Consider the following 7,500-nt stretch of genomic DNA (forward strand, 5'->3'; position numbering starts at 1 on the left):
AACATTTTTTGATATTACTCCTACAGATTTTGTCCACAAATCGGTACACAGTATCTCTATAGTCATGTGATCAATACGGATCTGTCCGATTTTCCATATCCCATCCTGAGTGCCTAAGATTGGCTTCCAAAGTTTGCAGGATTGGTTCGTTCTGAACAAAATGCCTCAAATCATGAACACAGCATCCAATTTCAGTGAAATTGTCCACGCATATTCCTACTAGGAAGAAATGCCACCCTTTTCACATTGGGCTGTTATAGCGCCACCAGCAGGTCTAATTTAGCAAAACACATTTTTGGAACAAAATGCCTCGAATGATGAATGCAGTGTCCGATTGCCGTGAAAGGCCTAAGACGAAATGGCACCCTATTCACATTGGCCAATTATAGCGCCACCAGGAGGCCACAATAACCTACCTGACCTGGCGGAGCACTTTTTCTAGTTGAAAATGTGTTCTAATGCAGTGGTTCTCAAAGTGGAGTACTTGGGGGGGGGGGGGGGAGGGGGGGGGGCACACTGGGATAAACACAAACACCCACTAACATGCTTATACTGCTTATGCATACATCTGTGAAATAAAGCATTTAGTGTTTTAGTGCCTACTCTGTGTGAAGTTTGCATGTTCTCCACGTGTCTCCTAGGGTAGTTGATACCCTCAAAAAAGCATGTAGTAATCCTGGTCGCTATACTGCCTCCCCCATGACAGCCGGGGCGCCTGATGGAGGGGAAAGGAACTGGTTGGAATAACGTGTTCCTTCCACGCGCTACGTACGTCCTACCGGGGAAACTCCCCCCTGTCTAGTGATAAGAAGGTCAAGTTGGCTCTCATGCATTGAAGGAGGCATGAGCTCGGCCCTGGGCTCCCTAGGCTGGTGGGGGGAGTGTATCGCCCAGGATCACTTAGAAAATTCGTGGGATATTATAAAAAAAATAATAGTGGGATACAAGGTTTCAGCATAGCAACGATATATATGTATGTATGTATAGTTCAGGGATTAAAAATCCACACTGGGATAAACACAAACACCCCCCACACCTACGAACATGCTTATACTGCACATGCATACATCTGTGAAATAAATCATTTAGTGTTTTAGTGCCAACTCTGTGTGGAGTTTGCATGTTCTCTCTGTGTCTCCTAGGGTAGTTAATACCCTAATCAAAAACATGTAGTGATCCTGGTCGCTACACCGCCCCATGACAGCCGGGGCGCCTGATGGAGGGGAAAGGAACTGGTTGGAATAACATGTTCCTTCCACGTGCTACGTCCTACCGGGGAAACTCCCCCCTGAGGCATGCACATGCATACATCTGTGAAATAAATCATTTTGTGTTTTAGTGCCGACTGTGTGTGGAGTTTGCATGTTCTCCCCGTGTCTCCTAGGGTAGTTAATACCCTAACAAAAACATGTAGTAATCAGTGTTTCCGTTAGCCGGTATTTATCGGCCATTGACCGATAAAATGTTTAATTGGCCGTTAATTATAAACATCACCGGCCACCGTGGCCGGCTGGGAAAAGGCTGTTAATAGGCTATTTTATAATTTAAGTCTATTATCAATTATTTAGATAAAGTAGTACAACCATTAAAACCCATCATAATCATTTACAGTTTTTATCATGATCTGACAATGTCAGTGTGCGTTCATTCCCTACAGCCGCTGCTGCTGTGTGCATCACAGCCTATTCTTCGTACCATGGTGTTGCGCGTTGAAAATATCAGACCTACAAGCTCACAACATGTCGCAACACGCCACGTTGTGAGCTAGTATGACTGATATTTTCGATACGCAACAACACCGCCATACGGCGAAGCACAAATGAAGCTTTACACAGCTGCGTCACCTAAGCAGGGTACGGGTGGTTCGCTCGACAGAACCGGGGTCCCGAAGTGATTGAATCTTAACCAAGCCGGACTCAATTGACGATTATAAAACCAGTCAAAACCAGAATGAACTCGTATGGGTCATGGATATTATACAAGCAAGCACAGTGACTGTCTGTCTGCAATGGATAAAGTGGTAAAAGTTGGTGACACACATTGGAGGCAACTAAGGCAAGTAATCGACCTCCCTTGTCCCATCATTCATGTATAACATTAACAAAACAAAACCTGTAGGTTTTGCATATCGCGGTGTAATGATCAGTTGGGTGCATGCATCTGCAAACATGCATGTGACGTTAATTATACTATGGCCGATGCATTTATTCTTTGGCCGCTAAAATACAATCCCGTCGGTCAAGGTGGCCGGCCCAAAAAAATGCCTCGCGGAAACCCTGGTAGTAATCCTGGTCGCTATACCGCCCCATGACAGCCGGGGCGCCTGATGGAGGGGAAAGGAACTGGTTGGAATAACGTGTTCCTTCCACGTGCTACGTCCTACCGGGGGAAACTCCCCCCTGTGTCAAGTGATAAGAAGAAGGTCAAGATGGCTCTCATGCATTGAGGGAGGCATGAGCTCGGCCCTGGGCTCCCTAGGCTGGTGGGGGGAGTGTATCGCCCAGGATCACTCAGATCCCGGGTGCTAAAGGGTTACAAAATTGTGGGATATTTTCAGCATAGCAACGATATATATGTTTGTATGTATAGTTCAGGGATTACAAATCCACACTGGGATAAACACAAACACCCCCCACACCTACCAACATGCTTATACTGCACATGCATACATCTGTGAAATGAATCATTTAGTGTTTATAGTGTTACGGTATTCAGTGTAATGGCATAACACATACAGTAGAACATGAACTTGATATGAACCCCTGAGGGGGTTCCAAATGGACCCCTTTACAGGTCTGCAACGCTGAGAGTGTGCAAATGGAACCTTACGGGTCAATTTGGTTCCATTTGTACACTCTCTCAGAGTAATGGGGGTTCACTTGGTTTCCGAAGAAGAAGAAGTAGAAAGTATTCCTTGCTGTAGAGTGTTTGTTCAGTAACAGGATTCTCCCCGTGTCTCCAGCTCTTCAGTAAACAGAAAACATATTTCCAGATTTGGGATACCAATTGTATCCAATCAGGAGAGAGAACCCCACACAGGCAATTTATGAGATTTTTTTCTGTATCCTGTTAGCCTGATGATCACACTGAAGCTTTGTGATGCAGTTCACTCAGTGGAGGGGGCGGGGTCTATAGTCTGGAGTAGGTGGGGTCTATGGTCTGGAGTGGGCGGGGTCTATGGTCTGGAGTGGGTGGGGTCTATGGTCTGGAGCCAGGCTAGCATCCTGGACGAGTTCTCTCCAATTATAAGTAATAATAGAAGTCTGCACACTGTAACTTTTCAAAAAGCTCCCAGTCAAGGCTTTATTTGTAGATTAACGTTTCGACACCTTGTGTCGAAACGTTAATCTACAAATAAAGCCTTGACTAGGATCTTTTTGAAAAGTTACAGTGTGTGGACTTCTAATTATTTCTTATGTTAATCCACTGTTGGTGCTGCGCCTGCTAAAGCCCTGATGTGCCAGTTTAAGTTTGTATTTATTAAAAAAAAATCTCTCCAATGATATCCTTGCCATCTGAAGCCACCTGAAGTATTTTCTGTTTACTAAAGAGCTGCAGACACAGGGAGAGACCTCTGTACCTGAAAAAAAACACTATAGTAATGATTACTGTTGGAATATCAAGCTATTTAACACCCATTCTTAAAAACAACAACAACATAATGAAGAAAATGAACAGTCAGCGTGTGTCCTCTTGTTGTCCCTAACGGTAACATGTTGTGTTTATACATGCTTGTTTTCCATGAAGTGATGAATGATGTTACGTTTGCATGTGCTCCTGCGAGGCTGCGAGTAAATAAATCCCATGACAACGTTGATTAAATTAGCGGTAAAACGTTGACAATATGACTAATTAGCAGGGAATTACATTTGATCTAAAATAAACATGTCCTCGTTCTGCATAGTAATGAGAGGGAATGCATCATCCATGTCAAACGCAGACACACACACACACACACACACACACACACATACACAGAGTGGTGGAAAAAGTACTCAAATGTGTTACTTAAGTAAAAGTATCAATACTGCGAATTTTGAATCTGGGGATATGAGGTTTCTGCATGACAGCAGCAACAATATATATGTGTGTGTGTGTGTATACTGTATATATATATATATATATATATATATATATATATATATATATATATATATATATATATATATATATATATATATATATATACACATATACATATATATATATATATATGTTCATTTTGAAGGATTGCATTATTGCTGTAACAAATTAATAGTTAGTGTGGACCTGACAGTAGACAAATGGCTCTTTTTTTGTGCGTGCATATGCTTACTGTACCAATGCACGTGCAAGAGTGTGCACGTGTGTGTGAGAATGTGTGTGTAAATGTGCATTTGCAAAAGGTGTATTGTGCGCGTGCGTGTGTCGTGGGTGCATGTGTGTGTGTGGGTGTGTGAGAGAGCAAACTAAGATGTATTGTCTGGACTCTAAATTCACAAGCACACAATTTATCAAATCAGCAACTTTTAACCTGTGTGTGTGCACGTGCGCGCTCACACACACAAACACACACAGAAATGTGCGTACATGCCAGTTCATATTGCGCCTGCCTGTGCCTATATACAGTATGTGTATGTGCTCTTTGTTTCAATTAGGTAGGACATAATAGCTTTAAATCAGGGGTCTTCAACGTTTTCCAGTCTAATTTGTACGTGCATCAGTGTTTGTTTGTGTACAAACACTGCCGCATGCTTTTGATGGCATGAACCAAGGCCAAGCCGTCTAGAATAGGGTCTGTATGTCGTGTGCGTGTGCGTGCGTGCGCGTGTGCGTGTGCGTGTGTGTGTGTGTGTGTGTGCTCCTGAGCTAGGCTGCTATAGTGTCAAAGTGTGTATGAGGGAGAGGTTGAAAATATCTGCTCTTCATGCTCTAATGGAGTAGAGCTGTCACGGTACTTAATCCAAGAAGACCGGGAACGCATCTGTGCAACCATTTAATCCATTATCTTGAACTTTGGCTATTCAAAAATAGCAGATTTACAAGCTCATAGCCGCGCTATGAGCTAATTTTGAAAAATCGTGAACATTTTGTGCACATCTTTGAATATATATATTTTCAAAGCAAACATTTGTCAAATATTTAGTTCCAGGGACCTCCGGAAGCAAAGATTTGAGTTAAAAATGTTGTTTAAAAAAATATGCGTATTCAAAGATTTGCACAAAATGTTGAAGATTATTTCAAAAATAGCAGATCTACACAAGCTCATAGCGATGAGCTTGTAGATCAGCCAGTCTAAAATTACCAACAACACAGTCTCACTCCCAAGAAGGCACATATGGCCTTTTGGTCAGAACCCCAGGAAGGCACAATGTGCCGTCCAGGGGGGGGGGGGGCGCCTGCGACAAAATGACAGATGCTTTCCCGGTCTTAAAGGGTTAACACGCCCATACATAAGTAGCCTATCAGAGAGATGCACACACGGGGGCCATCAGTGGTACAAAGAGCTTCTATTTTCAACTCTATCATCTGCCTGTCCTCCTGTCCCTCACTCTGGCCTCCGATAAGGACTCTCTCACACGCGCACGCGCACACACACACACACACACACACACACGCGCACACACACACGCGCACACGCACCCTAGAAACACCGTGTTGCATAAATGACCTCTTCTGTGTGTCTATGCACCGCTAATAATTGTCTTCATCGTCCTCTCTGGGATCTTCACAGATCACACATCATCATCTTCACAGTCTGTTCCAACAGAAAAAAAACATAGTAGCACACAGTAAGGTCCCAGTGTTCATTTAACCCTTTAAGACCCGTGTCATTTTAGATTTCTTTGGCTATTCAAAAATAGCAGATATACAAGCTCATAGCGCGGCACCGAGTGCCGCGCTATGAGCTTGTAGATCTGCTATTTTTTGAAAAATAGTTAACATTTGTGCAAATCTTTGCTTCTGCGTCTTCTAAATCCTAACAGTTTTTTTTTTTTTTTTTAACACATGTTGCTATAATATCAGTTTTTGCATGTCAATGACCCCCAAAATTACATGTATTTGGCCGCGGACCCCCATCGCAAAATATGTTCTTCCAGGGACCCCCCAGAAGCAAAGATTTCAGTTCCAAATGTTCGCTTGAAAAAAAATATGTTGAAAGATTTGCACAAATTTCCACACTTTCTCAAAAATAGCAGATCTACAAGCTCATAGCGCGGCACTCGGTGCCGCGCTATGAGCTTGTATATCTGCTATTTTTGAATAGCCAAAGTGTAAAATAATGCTTTTTTCGCTCAAATCAAGAAGTGACACAGATGCGTTCCAGGTCTTAAAGGGTTAACTCTGAGGAGTGTACAAGTGGAACCAAATGGACCTGTAATGACCTCTGAGGAGTGTACCAATGGAATCAAAGGGACCTGGTAATTTCGTAAATGTCATCGAATTACATTAATTGCATCAGTGACATTTTTCAGGCCCTGAGGTCAAGAGCACATGGATGTGTCTTGTCCCTGCTCTCTCTTGCATCAATCTTCTATTCATGAATACGGCGTGTGCTCTCTCACTCTCTCTCTCTTTATCTTCTTTCTTTGCCACAATAACACCTCACTGAGGATGTGCGTGCACGGCAGGCACGCACATACACACACACACATACTTTGCTAAACCTTGACACAAAACCCAAGGCTCTTTTGTTGTATTTCTGCCTCACTCCAACCATGCTCTCTCTAGAACCTCAAGTTCAATAACTTGAACATGTCAGAGTCACTGTGACATCTCTCTCTCTCTCTGCGTACATGCGTACGTCACTCTCACTCTCACACACACACACACACACACACACACACACACACACACACACACACACACACACACACACACACACACACACACACACACACACACACACACACATACACACACACACAGCCTATGTATAAAATAGGGTTAATGTATGTTTTATAATAATAATTGATAATTGCAAAGTAACTGGTAACTAAAGTTTTCAAATAATTGTAGTGGAGTAAGAGTAAAATATTTGCCTCTGAGATGTAGTGGAATAGAAGTAAGAGTACTGAAAATTGGAAATACTCCAGTAAAGTGAAAAAAATAGTACTTGAGTACATGTAATGAGTTACTTTCCACCACTGTTTATAGGCTAATAATAATGAAATGCTGCTGTACTACATTGCATATAAAATGTCACCTCTGGAGTCAATGTGCACATTATTCTTTATCTTATAATTGTCTTGCAATATATGTCTGTGTGCTTTCACTGCTATAAAAACAATATAAATTAGAAAGCAGACTGTGAGTGCCAGTGTCTCACTATTTAATTTCTATTTGTATTTCCATTTTCCTCAATGATGGCCAATTATTTCAGTGTTTCAAAGTTAATGAGCTCTGACCTGAAAACTGAACTTGATGGGAAACGTAGATTGAAAAAATCCATTTCCACATGGTACAAACTACACAAAAACAAATGTGTGTTTCAGTCTATTTTCTTAAGTAAATGGAGAC

At 42.2% G+C, this 7,500-nt stretch overlaps 1 protein-coding gene across 1 annotated transcript in view; it reads right to left on the reverse strand.

Annotated features, from left to right (window-relative positions):
• il1rapl2 (interleukin 1 receptor accessory protein-like 2) overlaps nt 1-7,500 on the reverse strand; it is a gene marked incomplete at both ends in the record, with an annotated part of 497,870 nt that overhangs the window by 423,483 nt on the left and 66,887 nt on the right. The window lies entirely within an intron of this gene.

Source organism: Gymnoscopelus microlampas (genome assembly GCF_963454915.1).
Source record: "Gymnoscopelus microlampas genome assembly, chromosome: 18".
Taxonomy (NCBI): Eukaryota; Metazoa; Chordata; class Actinopteri; order Myctophiformes; family Myctophidae; genus Gymnoscopelus; species Gymnoscopelus microlampas.